The sequence below is a fragment of the Peromyscus maniculatus genome, chromosome 5, assembly GCF_049852395.1.
Source record: "Peromyscus maniculatus bairdii isolate BWxNUB_F1_BW_parent chromosome 5, HU_Pman_BW_mat_3.1, whole genome shotgun sequence".
Taxonomy (NCBI): Eukaryota; Metazoa; Chordata; class Mammalia; order Rodentia; family Cricetidae; genus Peromyscus; species Peromyscus maniculatus.
Window position 1 is genome coordinate 2520731 of NC_134856.1, and position 14541 is coordinate 2535271.

The 14541-nt window shown below is 44.9% G+C and overlaps 1 protein-coding gene across 2 annotated transcripts in view; it reads left to right on the plus strand.

Annotated features, from left to right (window-relative positions):
- Window positions 1–817: 817 nt before the first annotated feature.
- Window positions 818–14541, plus strand: part of Cdh11 (cadherin 11) — a 164482-nt gene continuing 150758 nt past the window's right edge. Inside the window, exon 1 of one of the 2 annotated variants that reach the window (XM_042277240.2) lies at window positions 818–1015. The gene's annotated coding sequence lies outside the window, so the exon portion shown is untranslated. Of the gene's footprint in view, window positions 1016–2803; window positions 3006–14541 lie in introns of those variants that run through there. The other variant, XM_006978483.4, reaches the window with a different exon arrangement.

Below are 14541 nucleotides of genomic sequence, written 5' to 3' on the forward strand. Positions count from 1 at the left end.
TCATGATCCAACAAGCATCAGTTTCCCTTTCCTTTCTGCTGCTGAATAATGCTCCATTAGTAAGGACACATCACTTTTTATATATCCAACTCATGTCTCCATGGCCATTTGCTTTGCTTTCCATATGTAGGACCCTGTAGCTAATGCTGCTATGAACATTCATTCATATGCCAGTCTTGGTATGGCATGCTTTCTCTGAGTTTGAGGAGAAAGAATTCTTGGCATAGAATTGTGTAAAGACCGTTCACTTCTGCTATCCACTACATAACTCTGATTAAAGTGTGCAATGCCAGTTAAAACCTACCAAGCGAAATTTAACTTCATTTTTGAGATTCCATTATGTTATCATTCATGAAACAGTCTAAAGAACAATTGTTGTTACTTGATGAATCTTGAACAGAAAGGGGAGGACAATTTTCAGCTAAAGTCAGGTCAGAAGTGAACAGGCTCAGCCTGAGATATACCTCCCACTGGAGTTCATGAGACTTTGCTCATGGGTGCCCTACTCATCACTGGCTCTGAGCCTCTCTCTAGCAAAGGGTTACATTGATGTTAGCTGTAAGTTTCGTTTGTTCTTTTCATGTCCACTTGGAAAGGATGCAAATATCCCAGCAAAGGTTTGAAGCCCTTTCAGAGCCACACTGGAGTAAATACTAGGGCAAGTCCGACCCTTTTCCCTCCTCCTGTCCAGTAACATCACTTGTACATAAGAATGATTAGGTAGCAGCCTCTGTGTTCTTTTGCAGTGGGGACTTCCGGTGGCGGTTTGGAAACTACCCAAAGTTTTAAGGTTTAGAGCAGACTTCAGATGCACGACAGAGCCAAAGAGATCAAGAAGAAGCAAAACCTAGCCTAATGGTGGAAAGGGCTTAAGTCCCTGAGCCAACAGGAGCAGGAAGAAGCTTGCACTCTCCAGAGAAGCACTTGATGCTCCCCTGTGCCGCAGCTGCTACAAGGCGGGTGTTGTGGCGGTGGCGGCGGGAGGCCTGGCACTTTGGGCACGATCCGGAGTGAGGTAAGCGGAGGAATAAGTAAAGTGGGTAACTGGAAGCTTAGCGCCCTCTTTTCCTAGAAGAAGAGTGGGCAGTTTAAAGGCCACGTCCACACGGAATGACAGAGGCTTTCTTTCCCGGCAGAATGGCGACTGGGGTGGGGGTGGGGGACAGCACCCAGTGTCACAGGGACCCCGAGGTGCTGTGGAAAAAGCAAGCACAAGGCAGATATTCCCCCAGTCTTGCCTACCTCTTGTTCCTGGTCACATTTCCCGGAGCCCAAGGGAAACCAAGGAATCTGTGAAAGTTCCGGGCCCCCTAGGCTGGTGGCTAAGAGCTCTGGTGCTGGGATTCAGCAATCATAGGCTCTCCCTGGGTCCTCAAGTGTCCTCCCCTTGCGCTTTGTATCCCAGGCGTTCTCTTCCTTCCTTGGCCTCTTTCCCTCTAACTTCTGGTCCCCGTTACTGGCCTCTTGGTTTTCTTGCTTCTGCTGCATCGCCCAGCTTTTCCCTTGGGTCTTATGTATTTATTTATTTTATTGTTCTTTTCTTGGGGTCACCACTGCCACGCCACCACGACCCTCAAGATTCCTTTTCAACCTTCACCCAGTGGAAATTTCATCTCTGCTCTTCCCACCACCTTTCAGGTTGGAAAGTTGTCCTAATCCAAGGTCCCCATGGAGGCACGGATCATTCATGACTCCACGTTCACAGAGCAGGTCCCCTCACTGCTCTCGGTACCAAAAGCGCCCCGCCTAGTCCCTGGCGTTTTTTCGGAATACCCAGCCCTTCTGCCCAGACACCTCTATAATGGGCAGGAAGTGGGTTGGGGTCTCCCTTGCTGTAGTGTGTCCTTGAGGGAAAGGGATAAACAGGAGGCTGAGTCTGGGTCCTGGCTATTCTTCACATAGGCCCATCCTCTAGCGGAATGGCATTCTCTCTGGGTCCTTGAGGGGCTCTGCGGTGACCAGTGGGGGAGGCAACAAGTGAAACTATGGGATGGGGGTAGGGGTGTTGCTTGTACCTGGCTGGGCAGAAACCAAGGAACACTCCTGGCTGGCTGACCCCAAGGAAGCTCTCCTCGCGTACCCGCCGAGGCTTTGCATATACGGTAGAATAAAATTGAGAAAAACCCACAGAGGCTGAGTTTTTTTTTCCAAGTCCGAATGCCTCTTTTCAGTGTCTTCACCGCTCTCCCGGAAAACCGACTTCGCAAAGGATAGGTGATGGGGTGCTGAAGGCGCGCGAGGGGGTGGCTGGGCAGGAGCGGTTAACGCGGAGAGATTTTTAGAGGGTGGGGTGCTAACTGATAAAGAATAGAAGGCGCTCCCAAATTCCCGATTGCCTCCCCGACTTGGGCAATGCCTTCCATCCAATCCACCCTCCGGCCGGCCAGTCGAGGCCCTAGCTTGTCCATCTGGAGCGGATTTCAGGAAAAGAGGAAAATGGGGGCTCCCAAGCCCTCTCCAGCTTCCCTCCGTCGCCCTTCCTGATTGGCTCTGTATCCCCGGAGCCCAACTTCAGTCGCTTCAGACTCAGTCTGAGCCCCCACAGGAGACTGAGCGCCGCGACCCGGAGCAGGAGGGGCGGCCACCTATCCCTGGGTTTAGCATCTTGCGGGTTCCCGGAGGGAGGGGCCCGGACAGGGTCGGCCCCGTTGCCTCCTCCAGGCCCAATTCTCCGCGTCTAGCAGGCTCGGTTCCTCTCCGCCCCCCTCCCTCTTCTTCCCTCCCAGCGGCGGCCTCCCTCCTCCTCCCCCCTACCCGCCCGCCTGCCCGCCACCTCCCCCCGGTTTCTCATTCCTGCCACTAGCGCGCTCCGCGGCTCATTCCGCGGCCGCCGCCAGCTGAGGGGAGCGTCGCGGGCCGAGGAGCAGATGCCGCGGGGGCCGCTCGCAGCAGCCGCCGCCGACTTGTGAATGGGACTCGGACTGGGGCCCGGGCTGACACCGCTGCGCACACCCAGTGCCAGGGACCGCCGGCCGGGAGGTCGCGTTCGCCCACTAGGGCTCCAGGTGAGGTGCTCTGCCAGTCTCTAGCCCCCCGTCTAGATGGGGCTTCTCGGAGTAGGCAGAAAGAGAAAAGAATTGCTCCTGGAAGAGATTGTCTACGAAAGGGGGAGGCTGCTGGTTGATGGAGATCACTAATGCAAAAAGGGAGGGCTTTTTTTTTTTGGGGGGGGGGGTGCTAAAATATATTTGTTTTTAAATTTAGAGAAAAAGAGAAGGCAGCCAGCTGTGGGCGCGGGCAGAGCAGGGGGTTGAGGCGCCAGATGTGTACTCCCCCGCTCTTTGATGTGTTGCTTTGGGTGGGGGACAGTGTTGCACCGAGGCTTCAGCATAGGGGGCTTGCTATGGATTAGGGCAAAGGACTGCAGAGCTGAGCTCTGGACACGCAGACTTCTCCGGTCATGTCTCTAGGGAAAGTCGACCCCTGTGCGGTGCCGCCCGCCCGCGCCGCTCCTGTTCCCTGTACAGGATAGCTCTCTGCAGGGCTCCTAGGGGTCCTCCAGCACCTCCGCAAAGAGAGCTACCCAGAACGCAGTCCCGGTGTAGAGAGTGCGGGGGGAAGCCCAGAAGAAAGCAAGCGGCCGGCCGGAGACGAGCGGCGATTGGCAGCACTTTGATAGCGTGGGTCCGGGTCTGCCGACTGCGGCTCCCAGGCCAGCGGCTGCGGAGCGCTTCAACCCTCCCAGTCAGCGCCTTTTCCGGGGCTCCGATCGCCCTTCCTAAGCGCCCCTTGGTGCAGGGGGTGGTCTGCGAGAGGCTCACACTCAGGCTGGGCTCAGGCTTGGGCTAGAGGAAGCTTTCCAGGGTCAATGTTAACTTTGAGAGTCAAACCTTCCCCGAAAGCCTGCGCCTCCTCTCGGAGCGCTCCAAGCCTCCCTAGCTTCAGCACGCTCGGCCTCCCTCCCTGCGCTTGGCCTCCCAGCCGCCGCGTAGGGAGGGCCAGGAGCGGCAGGAAGGGGGCGGCGGCAGGGGCATCTTTCCCCCTCGCTCCTACCCAGCCTCGCCTTGGCAGGGTCTTCTCGCTCTGGGATGTAAAGAGTCCCTGGAGAAAGTGGGACCCAGGAGGCCACGGGTCTAGCTTCCTGCTCTCTTTCTTGCCAAGGCCAGGGTTTCGCCAGAGCTCCGCGCTCCTGCCTTCCGTGGGTGAAAGGTTCGCTAGATGTTCGAAGAAGCCCTGTTGCTTTTGCTAATAAATGCAGCAGGAATTTCACAGGCTATCGCACTGCTATGAAGAAATCGCATCTTCTAATTATTTAACAGTGCCATTTCTGCACTAAGAAGGGTCGTCCCTAAGGGCTGGGAGTGGGTTTGTTAAAGAAAGCCTGTTACTGCAGGAGGGTAGAGATTTGTTTAAAGTCTCCCCTTCCGTTCCTTCTTCAAGAAGTCTTTTATGATGGCTCCCAAATCTTTTCCTATTTTTTCCTGATCGTTCTTATCTGTGTACTAGGAAGCAGTAAGTTTTCGGTTTAATCACAGAGAGCAGTGATAATTAATCTGGCCACAGGATAAATCAATTTCCTTATCGTTAGGGCTTGCAGCGAGGATTTTGCGGGGTGTCTAGATTTTCCGGGGGACTGGCATGCAGATGTGTTCTCAGGACCGAGGCTCCCTCAGCGGCACATCAACACATTAGCCAGCTTGAGCTGAGTGTGAGAGCCTTTAAGGCTAGCAGAGGAAAAAGAGAAGGGACTGACCTTGGTTTTATTAATGTTGGAGTTGTTTTTTGTTTTTTTTTTTTTTCCTATGAGCAAGGAGACAGAAGCCCCCGAACCTAGAGAGTGATGCTCAACCTTGTCTGCAGGCAGTCTGCTTCTCTTCTGGTAGACAAAGGACTAAAAGTTACAAAACAAAGGGACATAGATATGGCCAGTACTAGAGGGACCTTGAAGCCACAGGCATGTTAAGTTCTTTACACAATCTCTGGCTCTTAAGTTTTAGGTTGATCAGTTAGGCCCTGGAATTCGAACCCTCTGTGCAAAACATCTGTTTTGCCTAGTACAAAGGAATGTGAGCAGTTCTCAATAGAGACCAGGCAGAGGCATCCAAAGGCCAGGAAACTTTGCTGGGTGAAAATGGGCTTTGCATCTTGCTTCCAGAGACGTTAAATCTTAGCATGTTGAAGTACTTGGAGCCTATACTTTTATTTTTAGTAATAACCAGTGGTTACTGTCATTATTTTAATTGTTAGTTCAAAGTCTGCCTATACTGATCAGTAGATCAGTATGTTATATGGAGAGAGGGAAAGAAGGAGGCAGGAAGGAAGGGAGAGAGGGAGAGGGAGAGGGAGGGAGAGGGGAGAGAGAGAGAGAGAGAGAGAGAGAGAGAGAGAGAGAGAGAGAGAGAGAGAGAGAGAGAGACACTACATCCACCCCTGAGGGTAGGGGATGAACAAGTAAATGCATGCTTAGGAAGGATGGAAATAGATAGGACAATCTGGGGAGGCGAGACTTAGAGATTTGTTCAAAGTGGGTTTGTTGCACACTAGAAAAGAAGAAGAACAAGAGGAAAGCTTTTTAGAAACAGTTCTTGTGGAAGTACTGGGCCATCTTGATAACACCCCAGAACTTCCATTATGTTCAGAACGCTTATCAGTGCACCACAGCAAATTACTTGAAACTTAAATTCTATTTTCAATTAAGATGCAATCTTTTGTTAATTTGAAAAAAATTAAAAGTTACGGCTCTATATTTTTTATGGCACAGAACTCATATTTCCCATTTAGTGTGGTGGCTGCAGAATATTTATTTGTGGGAGGAGGGTGCAGAGTTGGAGAGCTGTGTCATCATTTGGGGGAATATGGATCAATTTCATGCCCCTTTAATGCACATCGCTTCGTAATTCATGGTTTTTCTCTTACTTTGAATAGAATTACATGGCTGCTTTGTCAGGATCCAGATTTGGGGACCCTCATGTGGGAATCACCATGACATTGACTTTATGGCTTGATTTACAAAAACCACACTCCCATGAGCTTTGTGTGTCTTGAAGCCTTTCCTATGAATGCCAATAACTTAGGAAGCAGACGGTTCACATAAACTTGGATCTGTTATATGTAAATCTCTCTTTTTTTTTTTCTGAACAAGCTAAACAAGGTCTACAAATCTGATTTTAATCCGCTTCCCCAATGCTTTTATGTTGGAAGTTCGAAAAGCAAGCTAAGTTTATTTGAGCTTATTTTCAACATTGACTTTTATTTTTTACTTTGATTATAGGCCTACCTATTTATTGGCTAGTAATAACAAAATACACTTCATGGAGCTGAGAGAAGGCAATGAACATTTTTGTTTCAGAATCAAGTCTGCAGAATTGCTCTAAATTTCCAAGTATTTCCTTAGAAATGTACATTCACTTTATATATTCACTAGCCAGTGGTTTTAGTTCATTAAAATATATTTGCAATGAGCTTCTCCTTTACAAAACCGGTCGTTATTCCACCAGAAGTTGGTTAATTTGTCAAGAACTTTCATTCTTTACTTAGAATTTGAAGTAGTCAATATTTCTATTTCAAACTAAATGATATATATATATATATATATATATATATATATATATATATCCTCTTTAAAACTGGAATTTATTTTTTTTAATGGGAAAAGGAGCAAAATCCACAGGTTTGTTGGGGAAAAAGTAAAGGAAGAAAAGCAGGAGAAAATTGGAAACATTGTGATTTCCCCACATGAATTTACTGATCCATCAGGATTACTGTGATGGTGGTCATCTACAGTTTCCTTTCTAAACAGGAAAGACTAACAAAAACAGTGGAGGAGGATAATTAAACATCTTTCTGCTTTAATTTTACACTGACATTGAGATCCTTGTCCATCTCTGAAAATGGACTCCTTTGAGGAAGATTGCACTTTTGGCCACTAGAGGGCAATGGTGACCTTCTCCAACTTCCTAGTTTGGGCCCCTCTGCATTTGAGAGCACATGAAGAGCAGTTTTGTTACTAGCCTTGTCCGTACCTCCGCGGAGAGGCAAGATTCCCATCTCTGAGGCTCTGGCTCCTGATCCGGTGGAGTGTGTGCATGAGCATCTTCCGAGGTGGAGGATCTGTCACCGGCGGTCTCTCCTTCTCACTTTGCAACTTGTTAGAAAGTTGGGAAATTTTGTGATTTGAGATTGTCTAAGTCAAACCTGAGTGGGGGTTGGGCAGAGGATAAATGAGGTTAGCTCTCACTGAGGCAGCTATCTGCTATCTGCGAGATAGGTGGGTGGATGGATAGGTGACAGATGGTGGTTTGGGGTTTTTGTTTTTGTTTTTTGTTTTTAATTTTGTGATAGGAAGAGAGTTTTGATTCAGGGAGGGGAATAAATCACAGGTGGGAGGAAAGAAGGAAGTATGCCTGAGACTTCTGTAATAACATTACCTCTTCTTTCAAGAGGTTTAAAAGACATTAGAAAGGCATTTGCAGTTTGAAAAAAAAAAAAAAGAAAGAGCTACACTTTAATTTTTAGTAAACACTTTGGAGTACTGAGTTTTAATATAGCAGTAATGTTTTACTCTTACCTTTAAATCATTTCTGATATTGCTGTATAAAACTTAACTTTAGCATGAAGCAAAATTTAATTCAAGTTTGGTCCTCAATCACTGAAATTTAATCATTGGGGTTTTTTTTCTTCCCTCAGTGATATGGAAATTATGGTTTATGATTAAATTGCACATTTCAGGCTGCACAAATTTATATTTGTTACTGTTTGATGGTGTCATTATGAAAGTTCAGAAGAATTGAAAGAACAAATGCTATGTTATAATTAAGAGGAAAGCTCTATTAAAAGTAAGTACTGTCTTAAGTGGATATTCCTGTATTTTTTTTTAAAAGCTGAATAGAGTTGTCTCCCCGGTGGTTCAGCAGTAGAGTTCTTTGCAGCTCTGAGCTGTGTTGAAATTTGTGGACATTTGATGAAGCAGGAATCAATGTAAATGGATTATGGGAGGGACTATTAAGTCACTCAGTGGAAAGTAAGATAGAGTGTTTTGTAAACTGATGCTCACTCACTACCAGACAGTTGATTTAACTTAAAAAAAAAAAGTCAGTTTTATCTTCTAAGGGCTTGTGAAGAATTCACGTTAGAACTGGAGACAAGATTTTCATTGTCATTTTGTTTGGTTAAGGGACATTTGTAGAGATCTGGGATACTTTCAGGGAGAAAGCGTTTGGTCCCATAGTCTGTCATTTCAAGATTTCAGCTCAGGCAGAGAGTCTGGTATCTTAGGGTGTTAAATGAGAAAGAATCTGCAGGAGAGGAGAAGGAAAGGGGAAAGAAAACAGAGGGAGTATGAGAGAGACAAGGGGGGCTATTCGTCATGGCAGGCTAAATACAGGTCTCCGTGGTGCTCTCTCTTACTTTCTCAATCTCCCAGGGTCCTCAGATAGAACATTTTGGGAGTTGAGCCTGGAAGGTGCTGTAAATGGCTCTACTGGCAGCAGTGAGCAGTGAATAGAGACCTACTCTGTGTCTTCTGTAACTGTGGGCTCCTTAAACAATACTTGAGGATGAGCACTGCTTTCTTATCAGATACTCTGGGCTGCTACAGATGAAGGAAAGCCTTTACTTCCTTATCTGGTCCATTCTACTAGGGTGATTTTTACATATTAAACTCAGCTGTCAGTGTTTTGGTTCTTTTGTGTGGAACGGCTTTAGGCACAGTGACAACTTCAGTGTAAGGGTGACCTAATTGTCAGAGCGAGCTGAGTGGTAGGAGGCTCCTCCCTAGTCTTAATATTAGATACATAGAGATCTGTTTCCAGTTCTCGTTACGTCCATGCAATGAAGCAAGACTTTAAATAGAGGCCTGGCTATCCACTCTGGATTATCCTTCTCTATATGAATAAGTTGGGTATGACCAGCACTGATGATCAAACTGTGGGAATTCACTGTGGTCTTTGGGAACATTTTGCCCATGGGCATGTCGTCGAATGGTTAAGCCAGGTTTTACCCTCACTGAGGATTGGACCAGTTATTTAGACATGGTGGTAGCTTTGCTCAGCAGCATGGCTAAGATGAGGACTAAGAATATGAGCTTAGGCGTGTATGTGCAGGGTTAAACCTGATCTTATTGAAGACTTTTTGTCTTTTATTCATCATGAATTTTTCCAACCATCTCTTAAAACAGATTTATTTGTATATTTTATGCATATTAATCTTTCCCCTGCATGTATGTAAGTATATGTGTGCCTGGTACCCATGGAGGACAGAAGAAGGCATGAGATTATGTGGAATTGTAGTTGCAGATAGCTGTGAGCTGCAGTGTGGGTTCTAGAAACTGAACCCAGGTTCTCTACAAGAGCAGCAAGTGCTGTGAACCACCACACCATCTCTCCAGGCTCTTTCCAATAATTTTGATTTTAAAATATAGTATTAAATATTGTTTCTTTTGATTACCCAGGATTCTTTTTTTTTTTCTTTTAATCTCCACATACATCCTTCATTGAGAGCTCGTTATCTGATCCTGGTCTCACCCACCTCTGGTCAGCACTGAAATTATGCTGTATTTAAAGCTCCTTTGTATATGGATATCTGGTGAAGACTAACAAAATCTATGCTAAGGCTCAGATGCCTCTTCTGTGAAAACAGACCCCATAGTAATATCTGTGTCCTGGGATTGTTATGAAGGTAAAAATCAAGTTTAGGCCAATGCCTAGTGATCCCCAAATAACCACTAAAGCTACCAACTGCTAAAAATAGACCTGGGGGCTCAGGAGACACTGCAGCCAGTCAAAGTGCTTGCTAAGTAAAGACAAGGACCCGAGTTCAACCCCTGGAACACATTTAAAAAGCCAGTAGCATACACTTTTTGTCTCAGTGCCTGGGAGGTAGAAACAGGCAAATCCTTGAGGCTCACTGGTCAGTGAGGCTAGCTTATTAGTGAGCTCCAGGTTCAATGAGAGACCCCATTTCAAAAACCAAGGTAGATGACAGCAGAGAAAAGATATCTCAAATTGTCTGTGGCCTCCACAGGCACATGCACACTCACACACAGTCCTTTCCTCACACACAGAACTGGGACTGAGTATTATAGACTAACTATGACAGCCAGCAGCTCTTCCTTTCCATGACTAGATGTAAATCTTTGCTCTGGATTGGAACATCTCTCAGTAAGTGATGGAATGTTCATTAGTGCCTTCCTTTTTTTTTTTTTTTGAATAATTTCATGTGTTTAAGTGATCCATCCTTTTTCCATTTATAATATTCGGGAGGCAGTGGAGATTTTCGAGATGGTTACTGCTTCCAGGAAGCTCCTGCCTCCTTTGTACATTTGTGAGTTTTGTTCCCACTGTTCATTTCACATATGGGTTGCTGTGGGAAGTTACCCCGAAGTAACGTCTTCCCGGGAAAGCTGCCTGAGCATGGGATGTGGAGATATCCATCAGGGGTCTGCTTTCGTGTGAAAAACGGCTCATTACTATTCCAGACGAGCTTAAAAGATAATTAGTCTCTTGATAAATTGTCTCAATTTCAAGACTGTTCCTGTTTGTTTTTCAGGTAAATGTAGTTTGGGATTTCAAGGGGTTTGAACAGTGACAATTTTAACTCCTGAAGAGACAACAGCTGAAGAAGTTTGTGCCCCACCTGGTGATTTCTGTCTGTGATGGGCCCAGACAAAAACAGTCACTTGACTTCTAGCTAAAATAAACAAACAAACAAACAAACAAACAAACAGGGGTCTCACTCTATTGTTTTCCCAACTGTTTTTACACCCTATCACTCAGCCAGTCTGGGTTTTGCAGGCTCCTGGGCCCTCCATGCTGCCTGCTGATTTCCACTTGCAGCCTAGTTGAGGCACCTGTTCCTGCCCCAGGCCAGTGTTCTCTCATGGGCTTTCCTGCCAATGAACAAGAATATCTGCTCTACTCACCTGGTAACAGGGATAGCAGAGAAAGCCAACTCTTCGAGATCCTACTACGTGCCATATGCTGGCCCCCTCCCTCTATCATTACATAGCCGGTATAGGAGCAGGGACTATAAACTCTTTACCAAAGAGGGAGATGGATAGCTTTCAGGGAAACTCAAAACACTTGAGGCTGAGTTTGCAAACCTAGTCTGAGTCCCAGTGCTCAGCAGTTTCCTACTATGTGGGGTGTGTGTCATACGCCTGGGCCTCCCTAGCAATCAGGGTCAGAGTGTTATGGTAGAAAATATGAGGTCATCCTGTGACCCCAGTACCCTGCACAGTCCATAAAAGGAGCTCCTGAGAGCTACTTGTTTAACTCTTCTCAGTAGGGTTTCTTTTTGTCAATGATCCCACAAGCATCTGAAATGCCTCAATGGATGGCAGCCTGTTAACCACCTCTCAGGGAACCTGGGAAGCAGCAGGTGATTCATTAACTTTGTTCATTAAAATGTCCTGTCTAATGCAGGAGGAACTTAAATGCTTCCTTGTGTAACTTCCTCCAAGGATTTACACTTTTGTGTCCCGGCATGTTTCTTATCTTTCTTGATAACACTACAGATATTAGAAACTGATTTTTCATAACTTTTGAGGTCTAGAGTTTATTGAGCACTAAGCCAGTGTGGCACTATGCTAAAAGGATTCCACACACTCTCAGAATTTCTACTCATAGGCACACTGGAAATTACTGTCAGCATCTTACAAAGGGTGAAAACATTCATTTTCAGTGTTCTACTGCAAGTCACAAACAAACCTGAGATCCAGATCCAGGCACCACATACCAGAGCTTGGCTACCATGTTGGCATGGTACCATGTTGGCATGTCCTGGCATCTAGAGTCTAACCAAACTGATGATATATGGCTCTCAGATTTTCTACCATGCTCATTTCCCATCTTCTTCTACCACCTCACCCCTAAAATTTGACAAATGGGATGATAAGTGATGTTCCAAGCTGCACTCTGACCGCTGTGGCTGAGTGAGTGGATTATTTATTATAATGAGGGCTGAGGACTTGGTTTTATCAAATATAACTCTCAGAAATCAGATGTATGAAATCATTAGAGAAATCATGCACTATTCCAGGAAGCCTTCGTGTAGAGATGAGGTTCTAGCATCTGTAGGTGAATCCAAAATGACATAGTTACCCCTGAGTGAATAGTAGACTCCTACTGACAAAGAACTGGGCTGTCTTTGCTCTTAACACAATCTCTTTTCATTATCTGCAAGCAAAAGTCAGGTTCATTTGGACAAACCCATGTGTGTGTGTGCATGTGACCTCCCATGTACACACACACACACACACACACACACACACACACACACACACACACACCATGTGTGTGTGTATTTAATTTAAGAATAATTTTAGTAGATATACTTGTGATCTATGACTTTAAAAACATCATTTAATTCAAGATTGTGTAAAGATACAGTATGTCACAGCCTCAGCAAGTTAAACTATGAGATTTTATATGACTCTTTCGTGAGAGTCTATAGTCAATTTGGTATGCTGTTTGATAATATTTTGTAATTGGTCTTGGCCTTTAGCTCTTTCCTGCTGTGTAGTGATTTCCCCAGGATGTATCCTTTCTGTGTTTCTCCTCAGGATAAATGAGAATGTTGCTTGTGACACTCAGCTTTCTAGCACTAACACCCTGTACCAAGGGTGATTTGTTTATAACGCAAAAACACACAATGTTAATCCATAATGGATTGGTTCTTTTGGCTTGTCCTTTGGCAAGACAGCCCATGATGATGGGAGTGAATCATGATGGGGTCTGTGTGTGTGTGTGTGTGTGTGTGTGTGTGTGTGTGTGTGTGTGTGATCACTTCCTTTATTATCAGGAAGCAAAAAGAAGGAAACAAAAGAGATCTGGGTCAGACAGTCAGTCCCCTTCAGGGGTACAGCCCTAGTGATATTAAGACCTCCCATCAGGCTCTACCTCCTGAAGTTTCCTTTATCTCCTAATAGTACCCATACTAGGGAAAGTCTTTAACACATGTGTATTGAGGGTACACTCAAAATCCAAACTTCAGCAGTGGCTTTCATTTACCTAGCCCAAACCTCAAAAGACCCTCTGTAAGGAGTTGGCTTAAGATTAATTATTCTGTCATTAAAGGGCTGTAAGTTGAACATACAGTTGTGGTAAAGTCACAAAGGAATTTTCTGAGTGAGCTGATATTATCTATACTGCAGAAAGTACTCAGTCTCCTATAAAACTTGAGTTTGCAGCAGTCGGTGATGCAGAAGAAGGAGACATTAGCACATTGGGCTGAAGAAAGAACAAGGCACTTCCACCTCACTGAGCAAAGATGGTTTTTAAAGGGGATGATGGAATCCAACTCCTGCATGTTAAATAGGGACCTTAGAGGCCATCTAGACTAAAGGATTGTGCCAGTAGGTGGTCGTGTCTTGGCTATCACACACCAATGATAATGTGGTACCCTTGCTGATGTGCAAGTCATTGTCCCTTTAAGAATATCATTGGCACATTGACATATGCAACTGTGAGAAATAGTTCCTTAGGTTGAGTCAAACTCAGACTCCTTGAAGATTATGTTCTTTGATTTTTGGTGCCATGTAAAATAAAAGTAATTCTCCCTTCACAGTATGACTATTTGTTATTTATCTACCAGGATGGCTTCTTCCACTCTCCATGTGTCTAGATTACACAGCCCATTCATTTTTCTCTCCAAACCTCTTCATAGAAATGGACTGTAGACTGAAATCTAGGCAGCTAGACTATAGATTATCAACTCACTTCTATACACTTCTTTTATTGCAGCCTGAGGCTACATTACATTAGCTTTTATTGCCAGCCACATCACCCAGAGGACTTACGCTCCACAGTTTATTTGTTTATTTGTTTTTCCTTATGTGCTGCTGTTAAGTCACATTTACCCACCTGTCCCTGTGCACATAAGACATGACAAGGCACCATCTGCATAGTATGGGCTCTAAAACCAAGCTGCCCTGCTTCAAATCCTGGCCCCGAGACCTACCAGTTGTGCAAGTATCTATTTTTCTTCTTTCTTTCCTTCCTCCCTTCCTTTCTTTTTTCTTCTCAGTTTCTCTAATATGTAGTGATCTACATTATAAGGCATCTCTGACATGAAATTATATTCGTATAAAATTATTTATGCAGTGAATAGAATGGAAGTATATCATTGCATTCACTTTTGTATTTGTATTGTTACATGTGTTTCACTGAAGTGTTGCACTAAATATTTTTAAATTTAAATTATAATTCTGCTATAAAAATATCTGTCATCTTTGTTAATCTCATTCTTTGGGTTGGTTTACCAACATCTGTTGGGAAAAAAAAAAGACTACAGGGACAAAAATAGAGATACCCAGATGCAAGCAGGGATAGAGTCACGTTCAGTCATTCAAGACCTCGATTTGAATGATCTGGCATCCCAGAAGAACACTTCCTGTCTATAACTCATTTTTCATAGTGAACATTTATCACTTTGTTTGCTTGATCTTCTATTTGGTCACAGAATCACTCCTCTGTGTTTGGAGAATAGGTGCCTATAAAAACTTTCCTATAAAAAGAAACTTCCTTCTACTTAGAGTCTTAAAGGACCAGAAAGTGCTTTTACTAGTTTCTGTGGAAGCCAGAGCAACAACTCAGCCCCAAGTTC